We start from the raw sequence: 15,489 nt of genomic DNA, 5'->3' as shown, positions 1-15,489 counted from the left end.
GACTGGGGCGGGAAGGGAGGAGGGTGGGGTGGCCTGAGGCCATCGAGTGGAAGTCCTGGGCTTGGCCCCACTGGACTGGATAAACAGGCAGCAATACCACCTCTTCCCACTCCCGGGTCACTCCTCTCAGCTCGTTCTGAAACGGAAATGTCATTGTCATTTCCTATTAGATTATTTTTTATTCAGCCCTTTAGTTCTTCCACCTACCCCCTGCAAGCTTCTTATTTCATTTCACCCACCCCTCACCTGTCACCTGCAGCTTGCCTTCTTATTCTGAATTGTGCCCATTTCCTTCAGAGTTCAGATGAAGAGGCTCGGACCGAAAATCAAATTATTCCCAACCCCGATACGGCCTAGTTAGTTATACAGAGGAGTTGGTGGTCCCACGCACCCGGGAGGAAGATGGGGTGTATGCCCCAAGTCACGGGGGGTGGAAAGAGTAGGGGGTGTGCCCTGACTGACAGGAACGGCGTGGAGACGTGCTTGACTGACGGGGGAAGGGTGAGGTGGGTACCCTGACTGTCAGGCAGGGAGTGGGGCTGCGTGCCCTGACTGATGGGGGTGGGGTGGGGTGGGGGTACATGCCCCAACTGACAGGAAGGGGGAGTAGGCGGATGCCCTGACTTGACGCCTGAAGGAAAGGGGAGGGAGTGTGGCTGGATGCCCCCATTGACGTGAGAGAGAGGGTTGCTGGCTAGGATGGTGTCCTCACCGATTTAGGAGGGTGGATGGGTGAGACCCTCCACTGATGTGGGAGGGAGAGGGAAGAGTGGGAGTCATTACTGGTGTGAGAAGGCTGAGTCCCCTTCTGACACGAGAGGGAGATGGGAATAATGGTGGTCAGGAGCCCCCACTGACTCAGGAGGGAGAGGGGAGGGTGGTAGTTCCGATTGATGCAGCATGTAACTGAAGTATGGTATCGCCATTATGGACTGAGTGTTGGTGTTCCAGAGTATGGTCTCCTAGTCTACACTTGGCCTTCCTGGTGTAGATGTAGAGGAAGTCAAATGGAGACCACCAAGGTGTATGTGAGTCCCTGCACCGTATGGAACCAGGCCATTTACACCACCATTCCACAGACCAGTGAGCACCCTCAGAAAACAGTCTCTTGCTAGTTTATTTCACTCTGTGTGCTATCAAGAAGAGCACTAGCTGGCAAAGACTTTGGAGAAATATCACATGCATGTGGTAGCACTGAATACTTGCACTGTGCTCTGGCTTCTTAAACACTGTTTAATATTACCCCGTACAAAACCAGGACTATCCAATCAGGCCAGTTATCCATTCAGTCTACTCTTGCCATTCAACACAGTGATTTTGGTCGGCAGGGACCAAAGGGCCTGTTTCTCTGCTGTATGACATAGACTCTGTGAGGTGTTATTAACAGTGCTGTCAGCCCTGCACTTACCAATAACCACTCACCCATGCTCTGTTGGGTATTGCCAGGTTCAAACTTCCAGAGCTCCTCATGGCCTTGTCCAAACATGCGACAAGCTAAATTCGGAGATTAGAAGAGAAACAGAGGAATTTGGAGCGGGGGGGGGGGGGGAGATGGGGTGAAGGTCATTCAAGCTTTTGGACCTTTTCCACTATCCAAGACAATCACTTAAGTACCTCTTCCCTCTTTTCTCACAGGCCTTCATCCCTTTAGCATGAAGAAAATACATTTATCTCCTCCTCAAATATATTTAATGACTTGGTCTTCAGTGTCCTCTGTACAGGAGAATTCTACAGGTTCGCCATACTCTGGATAGATTCCTAGAGGTACCCAGAGAAAGTGAAAGTGGTGATATGGGTGGACATGGTGAAGGTGTATTGCACACATTGTTCAAGTTACTGCATGCAATAATTGGGATGTCACGTTGCAGCTGTACAAGGTGTTGGTGAGATGACACTTGGAGTACTATGCACAGTTTTGATCATCTAACTATAGGAAGGATGTTATTGGGACCAGAGGATTGTAGTTACAAGGAGAGGAGAGGCTTAAGCTGATTTCCTAGAGTCAGGGAGGCTGAGAGGTGACATTATAGAGGTTCATAAAATCAAGAGAGAGCATCGATAAGGTGAATGGTCACAGCCTTTTTTCCCCCACTGTAGGAGAGTCAGAAATTAGTGATTTAAGTTGAAAGGGTCAAGTCTGAGGGTGGTGAGAAGTTGGAATGAGCTGACAAAGGAAGTGCCTGAGGTGAGTACAATTGCAACATTTAAAAGATATTTGGACAGGTTCGTGATAGGACAGGTTTAAAGGTACATGGGCCAAATGCAGCCATTTGAGCCAAGCTCATTTAGAGTAACTTGGTCAGCTTGGGTGGGTTGGGTCAAAGGGCCTGATTCTGTGCTGTTTCTTTTCATCATATGATTTCAACTTTTAATTTAGTTCAGAGCCTTCCCCAACCAGAAGCCCTGGATAAACCACGAGATCCGCAATCTGCTCAGGGCAGGATCAGAGACATTCAAACCTGGTGACCAAGAAAGTTACAAGAGGTCCAGGTACGATCTCCAGAAAGCCATCTCATGGGCAAAGTGGCAATTCCAGACTAAACTTGAATTTTGAACTTTGAACATTAATTTCTTGTACCCACCACCACCTAAGACGTCCTCCACCTGTATACTGCTCTCTCTCTCATTAGGAAGGCCTCAGGGCTCTCCATTTCTTTCTGTACTATAGACAGGGCCAGATTAACCTAGTAGCAAAAGTAGCATATGCTATGGGCCCCGCATTTTTGAGGGCCCCACCAGCACTAAATGCTTGCAAGCTGCAGTTTGGTGAAATTGGCATCTCACTGTATTCTCACGACTGTTAGAGTGAGTTTTGGGTAGACAATTCATTTACACTTACAAACCCCATTTCCAGAAAGGTTGGGATATTTTCCAAAATGCAATAAAAACAAAAATCTGTGATATGTTAATTCACGTGAACCTTTATTTAACTGACAAAAGTACAAAGAAAAGATTTTCAATAGTTTTACTGACCAACTTAATTGTATTTTGTAAACATACACAAATTTAGAATTTGATGGCTGCAACACACTCAATGAAAGTTGGGACAGAGGCATGTTTACCGTTGTGTTACATCACCTTTCCTTTTAATAACACTTTTTAATTGTTTTGGAACTGAGGATACTAATTGTAGTAGATTTGCAATTGGAAATTTTGTCCATTCTTGCTTGATATAAGACTTCAGCTGCTCAACAGTCTGTGGTCTCCGTTGTCTGATTCTCCTCTTCATGATGCGCCATACATTTTCAATAGGAGATAGATCTGGACTGGCAGCAGGCCAGTCAAGCACACACACTGTGTCTACAAAGCCATGCTGTTGTAGCCCGTGCAGAATGTGATCTGGCATTGTCCTGCTGAAATAAGCATGGACGTCCCGGGAAGAGACGTCGCCTTGATGGCAACATATGTCTCTCTAAAATCCTAATATACGCCTCAGAGTCAATGGTACCTTCACATACATGCAACTCACCCATGCCATGGGCACTGATGTACCCCCATACCATCACAGATGCTGGCTTTTGCACCTTTCACTGATAACAATCTGGATGGTCGTTTTCATCTTTGGCACGGAGAACTCGACGCCCATTTTTCCCAAAACTAGCTGAAATGTGGACTCACCTGACCACAGCACACGGTTCCATAGTCTTTCGGTCCATCTGAGATGAGTTCAGGCCCAGAGAACTCGCCGGCGTTTCTGCATTGAGTTGATGTATGGCTTCCTCCTTGCGTAATACAGTTTCAAGTTGCATTTCTGGATGCAGCGACGGACTATGTTGAGTAACAATGGTTTTCCGAAGTACTCCCGAGCCCAGGTGGCTATAATTGTCACAGTAGCATGATGGTTTCTTGGCCGTGCCGCCTGAGGGCTCAAAGATCACGCGCATTCAACAGTGGTTTCCGACCTTGCCCTTTACGCACTGAGATGTCTCTGAATTCTCTGGATCTTTTCACAATATTATGTACTGTAGATGTTGAAAGACCTAAATTCTCTGCAATCTTGCATTGAGAAATGTTCCTTTTGAACTGACTAACAATTCTCTCACGAATTTTGGCACAAAGGGTTGAACAACAACCCATCCTTGCTTGCGAAGACTGAGCCTTTGATGGACGCTACTTTTATACCCAGTCATGATACTTCACCTGCTACCAATTAGCCTGCTTAATGTGGAGTCTTCCAAACCAGTGTTACTTGAATATTCTGTGCACTTTTCAATCTCATTTTAACTCTGTCCCAACTTTTGTTGAGTGTGTTGCAGCCATCAAATTCTAAATTTGCGTATATTTACAAAATACAACTAAGTTAGTCAGTAAAACTATTGAAAATCTTTTCTTTGTACTTTTGTCAGTTAAATAAAGGTTCACGTGAATTAACATATCACAGATTTTTGTTTTTATTGCATCTTGGAAAATATCCCAACTTTTCTGGAAGTGGGGTTTGTAAATAAGTGACTTCAGCCATCAGTCTTCTGTTCTTTGACAAAGTACTGTGGATTGAGTTCATAACAATGCAGTTCCTAAAAGCTGTGGACCCACTTTCATTTGTAACAATGCATCTCTGGCGCCTCTGAGACAAGAGTGCTAAGTTTACAGGTAGTTGCGAAGACACCATATCTATGCCTTTTGAATATGAATTGTACTCTATGTTAGCACATAACATTCCAAATAATGTATTATGGATTTTAACTTGCATTCCTCAAGGCCATGAATGCCAGCTTAGGCATACTGGCGCCGGTAGAATGAATTTAATCAAAAGACGTGAAAACTTCAAAGAATTGTCTATACTTGTAACTATGAACTGTCCTTTGTGTTCCGCAAATAAATATTGAGCCTCTATCACAAGGCGGTTTAGGTGTGTTCTGCCAGGGGTCTCTGCCTGCTGTAACCTTGTTTTGTCGAATAAAGAAACTGCCTTATACCTACCCATAACACAACGCTTTGTGATTTCATCCATGCCACAACAACGATGATCTGGCAATGCTGTTGCTTTCATGTCGGGAGAGCTGCATGCTGCATGGTGCAGTATGTGTGTGCAGGCATGTGTTGGCTCCTGGCTGTGTCGTGGTGACCTTTGTGCTATCCCCCACGCTCCCAAGCTGCTGCAGCGTGCGCTGTTACGCCGCACCCTCCAGCAGCACCGCGGTGAGTCTGCGATAAGGGATGTGCGACTCAACAGTTTTATGTGACCCAGTTCATGGTTCCTCATTTTCCTCCTGATTTTAGGTAGTCCGAACCAGCTCAGGAACATACAAGATCGGATTAGACTGTGAGTTTCAACCTGTACTTCCCAATTGAAATGAGTTTCAATAAGCAACTAAACAGATCATTTTCAGAACACTATTCCCAGTTGGTTGTTGAGTGCATGTGATCCACACATGCTCATAGCCACAACAGTCACAGAAATTTGTTATTGTTCACTAGTCTTTGTTGATACCGCTACTTAGCTTTTGTAACATAAACTATTTGTTTTTAAATGCATATTTCATTATTTTTTTCCATTGCAGATAGCAGTGAGCAATAGAGCCAGAGATGTTGGACGTCATTATGCTTCTGGACGTGCAAAATGTAAAGCGAAGGAAGAAAAAGAAGGAAGAGACCAACTTGTGATATCAAAAACACGTAAGTTGACAGAATATTTTGATGTTCATGGAGAAGGTGATGGTGCTGTAATGACTGAAGCTGGAAATATAGGAACAACTAGTAGTAGTGCGGCAGAAGGCATGATACAGCAACAGCCAGAACCCATTAAATGCGAAAGAACAAGTGCTCTAATGATATTGGTGAATGGCCAAATAACCTAGATGATTGTGATCGTGAATATTGGATAGCCAAGGGAAGTGATGAATGTCAACATACTGAGAGTGACTTCTCTTCATCCATGCCATTGTATGACAATGAAAAGAAACCTCGGCACTGTCAGAAGTCTTATTTCACATATGTCCATAAACCTACAAACAAGCAACATGCAAGAAATTGGTTATGCTATTCAGAAAGCAAGGGAAGCCTATTCTGTTTCCCATGCAAGGTTATGACTTCAGGATGTTCATCAAAGTTTAGTGAAGAGGGGTTTAATGATTGGAAAAATGCAAGCAATCTATTATGTCGACATGAAGAAAGTTCCTCACATAGACAAGCTTTAATTCCACTGTCGATGTGCAAAAACAAAGCTAAACATGTCGATTCCCACCTTGTGAAAGAAATAGAGACTGAACAAAAGTTCGCACACTTCTAGAGCGAATAACTGAAGTTGTAAAGTTTTTAGCAGAACGAGGCCTTTCATTTCGTGGTAGTGATAAAACTGTTGGCTCTCCTCATAATGGAAATTACTTGGGGTTGTTAGAATTACTGGCCAAGTTTGACCATTTTCTGGCAGAGCATGTAAATGCTCATGCAAACCAAGGAAGGGAACATAAATCATACCTATGTGAGGGATTCATCAATCTGATTGGATCCAGCGTACTGGATCAGATTATCGATGAAGTGAAGAAATACAAGTATTATTCTGTTTCATTGGATTCTATTCCAGATATATCTAATGTAGACCAGCTGACTTCAACTGTGCGCTATGTTTTGCCGTCTGGACCAGTTGAAAAATTTGACTTTTTAAAGGAAGATGACATTGATATAAAAGACTACCGTGATCAAAGTTATGACAATGCCAGCAACATGAGTGGCAAGTATAGTGGCTTACAAGCACGAATTAAAGAGCTGAATGAGTTTGCGGATTACATTCTGTGTTTTGCACATTCACTAAATTTGGTTGGAAAATGTGCTGCTGAATGTTGTCAAGAAGCATTAATTTTCTTTCAATTTGTAGAAAGCCTGTACACATTTTTTTCTGCTTCCACTTATCGGTGGGATCTCCTTTCTGCTGCATTATCTGATGGTGGTGCTCATTTGCCCATTGTGAAAAGAATGTCAGATACCAGGTGGTCAGCTTGTGCAGATACTACAAAAGCACTTTTACACAGCTTTTCTGCAATAAAACAAGTCTTGGATAACATTTCAAATAACAATGATCAGAAGGCAGAGTGTCAACAATAGGCTTGTGGACCACTTTCAACCATGATGAAGCTGGAAACAGGAATAATGGTTACATTGTGGGATCAAGTATTACACCGTTTTCAAATGACCAGTGCTTCTTTGCAATCTTCTGGCCAAGACTTGAACACAGCTTGTGCACTCTATGAGTCCTTGCATGGATATATTCAAGCTATGTGGTCTACTTTTTCAGACATTGAGCAAAAAGCCAAGGATCTGACTAAGTATGAAGATTATCAACAGCAAACTCGAAGAAAACACAAGCAAAATCGCGCATATGATGATTTCAATGGTTCCAGCACTCTTGATCCACTTGTTGAAACTCAAACGCCTTCTCAGAAGTTCAAAAGCCGAACATTTCTTGCCATTATTGACAGCTTGTTTTCTGCCCTGTCAAAAAGGCAGAAAGCTTATCTATAGGTGAATGGTGTTTTTGGATTCCTTCATCAGTTACAGTCGCTTACACCTGAAGAGATCGTAAAGAGGTCATCAAATCTTATTAAATCATATCCGGAAGATCTGGAAGAAAGTCTTAATGAAGAATTTGTGCAGTTTACTGAACTGTTAAAAACTGATCTTGCTTCTCATATTGGCGCCAAACAAGACCTTGTAGAGTTACTGTTGTACCGTTTGATATCTGACAATTCTTTGGAGTTATGTTTTCCAAATGTAGAAAATACCTTGTGCATCTACTTGTCACTCATGGTTACCAACTGTGGTGGAGAACGCTCATTTTCAAGACTGAAAAGGATTAAAAATGAACTAAGGAGCACCATGGGTCAAAACAGATTGAACAATCTCTCTCTAATGAGCATTGAACATGAACTTCTACGTGAAATAGACTTTTTTTTTAGATTATGAGGACACTCAGTCCTCGTTTATCGTCACTTAGAAATGCATGCATTAAAAAATGATACACAGTTCCTCCAGAATGATATCACAAGAAATCACAGGACAAACCAAGACTAAAGCTTACAAAAGCACATAATTATAACATATAGTTACAACAGTGCAAAGCAATACCATAATTTGATAAAGAGCAGACCATGGGCACGGTAAAAAAAAGTCTCAAAGTCCCGATAGTCTCATCATTCCACAAAGGTGGCAGAAGGGAGGAAACTCTCCCTGCCATGAACCTCCAAGCGCCGCAAACTTGCCAGTGCAGCATCAATGGAAGCACCCGACTGCAGCGGACTCTGAGTCTGTCCGAAAACTTCAAGCCTCCAACCAGCTCCTCCGACACAGCCTCTCCGAGCACCATCCTCTGCCGAGCGCTTCGACCCCACCCTGGCTGCCGAGCAACAAGCAAAGCCGAGGATTTGGGGCCTTCCCCTCCAGAGATTCTGGATCACACAGTAGCAGCAGCAGCGAAGCAGGCATTTCAGAAGTTTCACCAGATGTTCCTCTGTACTCTCACGTCCATCTCTATCAAATCAGGATTGTGCACGGCACCCTACTTGACAAATAACAGACATCACCACCGGAGTGGCCACTGCGAGCTGCATCGCGCCGCAATCTTCTCCTCCTCCTCTAATGTATCCAGTATCATCAACAAATTTGCTCATGCTAAATCTAGAAAATCTAACTTTTAAATTGTAGTTTTGTTACTTTTGACATTTGAAATTGATACCTACATGTAAGTAATACTATTACTGAAGTGTCAGACATTTGTCGTATTATCTGGCTGTATATCAAATGAAAAAAATTGAATTACTTTACTATGCAAGTAAATAATTTATGTTTTAATACTTATGTGCATTTTTTAAATTTAGGGCCCCTTTATAACATATGCTACAGGCCCCACACTAGCTTAATCCAGCCCTGACTATAGACCCAACTAGTTCCCCACCAAAACACTTGTTCATCTGACAGAACTGGTGCTCACCCTCAACAACTTCTCTTCGGGCTCCTCCCACTTTCTCCAAACCACAGGTGTAGCCAAAGGCACTCGCATGGGCCCCAGTTTTTGTTGATTATGTGGAGGAATCTATGTTCAAAGCCTACCTGGCACCGCTCCCAATTCTTTCTCCACTACATTGATGACAAAGTTGCTGCTGCTTCCTGCATCTGAGCAGAGTTTGTCAATTTCATCAAATTTGCCTGTAACTTCCACCCAGGCTTAGGCTCACTTGGGCTATCTGTGAATCCTGTCTCTTTTTTCTTCTGCTCATCTCAGGAGACAGATTATCCACTGCTGGATCTTCCTTAACCCTGTCTATGCAAGGATGCCATTTGTTTTGCTCATTTCCTTTGTCTCTGCTGCAGCTGTTCTCAAGATGAATTCTTTCACTCCAGGACCTCTAAGATGCCTTCCCCTTCCAGAATACAGCACCTCCCCCCCAACCCCGCTATTAATGGAACCTTCATCCACATCTCTTCTAGTTCTCACACTTCTGCCCTCACCCCCATCCTGACTAGGCAGAACAGGGACAGAGTTATCTTTGTCCTCACTTCTCACACCACCAACCTACCCATTCAGTATACCATTCTTTTCAGTAACCACCATCTACAATGGGATGCCATCCCATCTTTCCCTCTAGTCCTCTCTCTACTTTCTGCAGGGATGACTCTCTCCATGACTCCCTGGTTTGCTCATCACTCCCCACTCATCTCTCTCCCTTCCCAGGTACTTTCCCCTGTGACTATAGGAGGTGTAACATCCTATACCTCTCCCTCACCACCATACAGAGACCAAAACTACCCTTCCTGGTGAGGCAGAAATTTACCTGCAAATCCTTAGCCTTAGTTACTGTATCTGGTTCTTCTAATCTGGCCTGCTCTACATTGGTGAGTCCAGATGTAAACTGGCCAATTGCTTCGCCAAGCACCTGCACTCCTTTTGCTGTGGCCATTTGGATCTCCTGGTTGCTACCATTTTAATTCCCCAAACCCACTCCCACACTGCCATCTCCGGCAGAGATGCTAATTCCAACTAGAGGAACAGCACTTAATATTCTTTTTGACTGGTATACTACCTGATTGCTTGAACATCAAAGTCTCCGACATGGTAACTGTTCCTCTTCTGTACTTTTTCTCTTCTCTCTCTCCTCCTGATCCATATGGATCCCATCACTGTGTCTCTCACTTCTACCCCTGTCCATCTGCCCACCACCCACACAATTCCCCCATCTGTTTCCCCTCCCCACCTCCGTCCATGCTCTACCTTTCTCTCCTATCAGTTTCCATCATCTTCATCGATTTGTCACTTCCACCTCTCACCTCCCACTTTCTCCTCTGACACTATTCCCACACTCCCTTCTCAAATTTGGCTATTACTCCTCGACCGGAATCCACCTACCTACTGCCAGCTCTTGTTTCATCCATAAGCTAAACGCCTTTAATGCACACTGTGAAAGGGAGAATAGAATTACACCTGTGTGAATCACTGCAGCATCTGGTGAGGCCATAATCTCTGTCTCTAAGGCCAATGTCGGAACAGCTTTCATGAAGGTGAACCCTCGCAAGGCGTCAGGCTTTTCAATCCTTGGTGTACCTGGGTTGAAAAGCCTTGCTAACCAACTGGCTGGAGTGTTCAAGGACATCTAACGCAGTAGGAGTTTCCCACCCAGATGCACTCACATTTATTTTGATGAAGTATTTTGAGAGGTTGGTCATGGCTAGAATCAACTCCTACCTGAGCAAGGACTTGGACCCTGTACAATTGACAATTGCCACAATAGGTTTTCTGCAGATACAATCTCACTGGCTCTCCATTTGGCCTTGGATCACCTGGACAATAGAAATACCTACATCAGACTTCTGTTTATTGATTACAGCTCAGCATTCAACACCTTCATACCCTCGGCGCTAATCAACAAGCTCCATAACCTGGAGAAAGAGGGCAGCCTTGACAAGTCCCACCATGAATTGCAAAAGGGGAGGAAATATTCTGATTAGTGATAATAGAAGCAGATGGGTGTGAGTAAATTATCTCAATCCATTTAATGAAAGATGGTCCAAATCCAAATTTCTTAAGTGCAAACATCATACATGGCCATTCCACTTGGTCAAACGCACGTTGTGCATCTAATGAAATGACTACAGCCTCTTCTGCATGTTTTGTATATAAAATATTGAAAAGATGACGCAAATTAAAATACATTTGTCTACCTGGCGTAAAGCCAGTTTGATCTGGATGAATAATAGAACAAATGCATTATTTTAACCTATTAGCCAGGATTTTCCTAAGAATTTTGCTTTCAATGGGCAGCAGCAAAATGGGGCGATACGATGAAACCACCTCGGCATCACGGCCTGGGTTTGGAATCAGAGAAACATTGGCTTTACATAAAGTGGGTGGCAATCTGGAAGCTATCCTAGGGAGTGATTGAACATTTGTAAGAGCAGAGGTGACAATTTTGGACCAAATACTTTGAAGAATTCCATGGTTTATAGGTTCTTGATTTGACAGGGTGTCAAAGATTATGGGGAAAAGGCAGGAAAATAGGGTTGAGAGGGATAATAAACCAGGAATGATGGAATGGGCCAAACAGCCTAATTCTGCTCCTGTATATTATTGTTTCATGGAAACTCTTTGGATTTTCTTTAACTCTGCCTGCTAAATTCATCACATATGCTCTGTTTGCCCTCCTGATTTCCCTTTTAAGCCTGCTCTTAAATTTATGTATACGTGGAGGGATTCATTCATTTCAGCTGCCTAAATGCAACATTTGATTCCTTTTTCTTGACCAGAGTCTCTTCGTCTTGTCAGTCAGAATTCACCATAACATGAACATGCTGCCCCTAGTCGCGTGAAGTGAACCTTTTAGAAGCCTCCTAGCTGCCAACTATTCCCTTGCCTTACAGTTGGGATTTCTATACTATATCTGAATCAAAGTGACCATCCCTTTCTCATCTCTAAGTTCTACCCAAGTAGTTTCATTTGATGATCCCTCAAGAATATCTTTTTGAATCTATACTGTTAAGTTCTCTCTGATCAAAAAGGCAACACCTCCTCCCCTCCTACTTGTTCCTTTGTTACATCTAAAACAACGGTATCGGTACTGTCTCATATGGAGGGAGGCCACTGCACAGAACTGCATTAGGGCCCCCATCACCCAAGATCTGCCCCCTTCTCATTGCTACCATCAAGGAGGAGATACAGATGCCTGAAATAAATAAGTAAATAAATATCTGCATGACCGTATGTTTGCTTGCTATCTTGAATGTGTTGTGTTGTGCCAGGTATGTTTTGCATCTTGGCTCTGGAGGAGCACTGTTAGTTCAATAATATTCATGCATGGTTGAATGATAATTAAACTTCAACTTAAAATTGAACTTGAAGACACACTCAATGTTTTAGGTTTAGGAACAACTTCTTCCCCTCTGCCATCAGATTTCTGAATGGACAGTGAATCCATGAACACAGCCTCACTACTTTTTCTCTTTTTGCACTAATTTAAGTTAACACACACACAGTAATTAATAGATTATTATTATGTATTATGCTGTTACAAAATAACAAATTTTAGTAATGTTAAACCTGATTCTAAAGCTTCCAGTCCTACCCTTCTCCTAGCCATTATTCTATTATGGCTACAATATTCCACTCCCAAGAGGCAAGCCACACTCTCAGTTCAAACATTTTATCTGTTAAGCTATGTGCATAGAAACAGATGCAATTTAAGGCAATAGTCCTCTCCTCCTTCCCTTTCTCCTGTGGTCCACTCTGCTCTCCTATCAGATTCCTTCTTCTCCAGCCATTTACCCTTCTCACCCACTTGGCTTCACCTTTCACATTCTAGCTATCCTCCTTCTCCTCCCCCCACCTTTTTATTCTGGTGTAATCTCCCTTCCATTTCAGTGCTGAAAAAGGGTCTCGGCTTGAAACATCAGAGAGGGAGGAGCTAAAGAAGGTGCCAGAGCTTTTTGTGGACCTGTGCGACTTCTTTCAGTTCATCCATGAATCAGTTTAAATCTCCTCTTCTCACGTCTGTTTTTCCCTTTTCAAGGTGGTTGGGGTGCTGTCGGGGTCCATGATCTACAGCTGCACTCAAACTACGTTCTTCACGGGTGGTGGGTTCTTGCTCTTGGAACTTGCCAAGTGGCCTGGCGTTTCGAGGTCTCCAAGTGCAGCCTGGAAGACACATGCCTTCAGGGTGCAGCCTTGTGGATGACTGGATTCCTTGCTGATGTTGCCATCTGAAACGTTGCGGGAGATTGAAACGTGGAGACAGCGGACGATATGTGCAGTTGTCAGAGGCCCCTGCACTTGAGTGATCTCTTTCTATCTTGATGGTGAGTGTGAGTTTGTTGGTCTTTGAGTCGGGGGGGGGGCTCGGACAGGCAAAGCAGCGGATTGTAACATCGAAACAGTGAGCTGTTGGTCTCCCTTCTTGCTGTAGTGGGATCGATATCCCTCTCTCCCTTGCTAGTGAGAGAGAGCGCCTGTCTGAGGTTGAAGTGTTGGGATGGACAGTAGTTTTTGATGGACTCTAGGTCATGGTCTCTGGCAACTTTGCTATTGCTTGCATGATGGGTGGTGGGGGTCGATGCTTTTTCTGGAGCAAGTGGGGGGAGTGGGGAGGGTTGATGCTTTTGCTGTTGCTTGTGCATGGGAGGGGAGGAGGGTCTTTGGGGTTCTAATATATTCTGTCATTCATTTTTTTCTCTCTGTTTTCTGAATGTCTGTGTAGAGTAAGAATTTCAGGTTGTATACTGTATGCATTCTCTGATATTAAACTGAACCATTGAAACATGGAACCAACTGTTTATTAATTTCCAGAGATGCTGCCTGACCTGCTGAGTCCCTCCAGCATTTTGTGTGTTGCTTTGGATCTCCAGCATCTGCGGGTTTTGTTGTGTCAATAGTTCTACCTGCCCTTTTACTTAAGCACAGTTATCCTGATTGGTTGGCCACACTAGATGTGGGCACGTGGCCAAGTGGTTAAGGCATTGGACTAGCGACCTGAAGGTCGTGAGTTCGAGCCCCAGCCGAGGGAACGTGTTGTGTCCTTGAGCAAGGCACTTAATCACACATTGCTCTGCGACGACACCGGTGCCAAGCTGTATGGGTCCCAATGCCCTTCCCTTGGACAACATTGGTGTCATGGAGAAGGGAGACTTGCAGCATGGGCAACTGCTGGTCTTGCATACAACCTTGCCCAGGCCTGCGCCCAAGAGAGTGAAGACTTTCCAGGTACAGATCCACGGTCTCGCAAGAATCCCACCCCTCTGACAATATAGTTTTAAATAAAAGCAACTTTCCCTTTTAGGATATTGTTCCTCCTCCGATTCAAGTGCAAACCATCCCTCTTGTACAGATTGCCTGTACTCTAGAAAAAATCCCAATGATCCAAGAACCTGAATCCCTGAACCAGCTCTTGAGCCGTGCAGTTATCTGGCCAACCTTCCTTGGAGTCACTGGCATATGGCACATGCAGTAAGTAATTCAGAGATCATTACCCTTGAGAACATGTATTTTTATTGCTTACATAGTTCCCTCTACTAGTTCTGCAGGACCTTGCCCCTCGTTTAGTTTATGTCATTTGTACCAACATGTAACATTATGAAGGATCCCACCCACCCTGCTCATGGACTGTTTGTCCCACTTCCAACTGGGAGGAGGCTATGTAACATTCATGCCAGGACCACCAAACTCAAAAGCAGTTACTTTCCCCAAGCAGTAAGGCTGATCAACACCTCTACCCACTAACCCACCCTACTACACCCGCAACTACGAATACTTTATCACTTCCTGCCAGTCACAGTCACCTTATGTACGGACACTTCTGTGCCTAGCACCACTTTATGGACATACAATTCATATATATATAAAACTTACTTATTATTTATTGTGTTGCTTAGCTTATTGTGTTGGTTTTCGCACTGTATTGAATCCGGAGTAACAATAATTGTCTTCTCTGTTACACTTGTGTACTTATTCACAACAGCAGATGTCATCTCATTGGCTCTTCATTCAACCCTGGAAAATCTGGTCTGCAAAGATGAACACAACTTTATTGATTGCATTCAATACCATCACCCCCTCAAAACTAATCATTATGCTCTAAGACCTTGGCTTCAAAACCCTTGTGCAACCGTATCCTCGAATTCCTCACTTGCGGACCTCAGTCAGTTGGGATTGGCAAGCATATCCATCAGCACAGGTGCACTGCAAGACTGCCTGCTCAGCCCCTTGCCCTAATTTACACTTATGGTGTGGTGAAGCACAGCTCCACTGCCATATTCAAGTTCGCTGATGACATCACTATTGAACACCAAATCAAAGGTGATGATGAATCAGCATATAGGAGGGAGATTAAAAATCTGACTCAGTGGTGCCACAACAACAACCTCTCACTCAATCTCAGTAAGACTATTCACTTCAGGAGAAGGAAGCTGGAGGTCCATGAACCAATCCTCATCAGAGGATCAGAGATGGAGAAGATCAGCACCTTTAAATTCCTCAGTGTTATCATTTTGGAGGACCTGTCCTGGGCTGAGCACGTA

This window comes from Mobula hypostoma, chromosome 29 (assembly GCF_963921235.1).
Source record: "Mobula hypostoma chromosome 29, sMobHyp1.1, whole genome shotgun sequence".
NCBI lineage: Eukaryota > Metazoa > Chordata > Chondrichthyes > Myliobatiformes > Myliobatidae > Mobula > Mobula hypostoma.
This window is presented reverse-complemented; position numbering follows the sequence as displayed.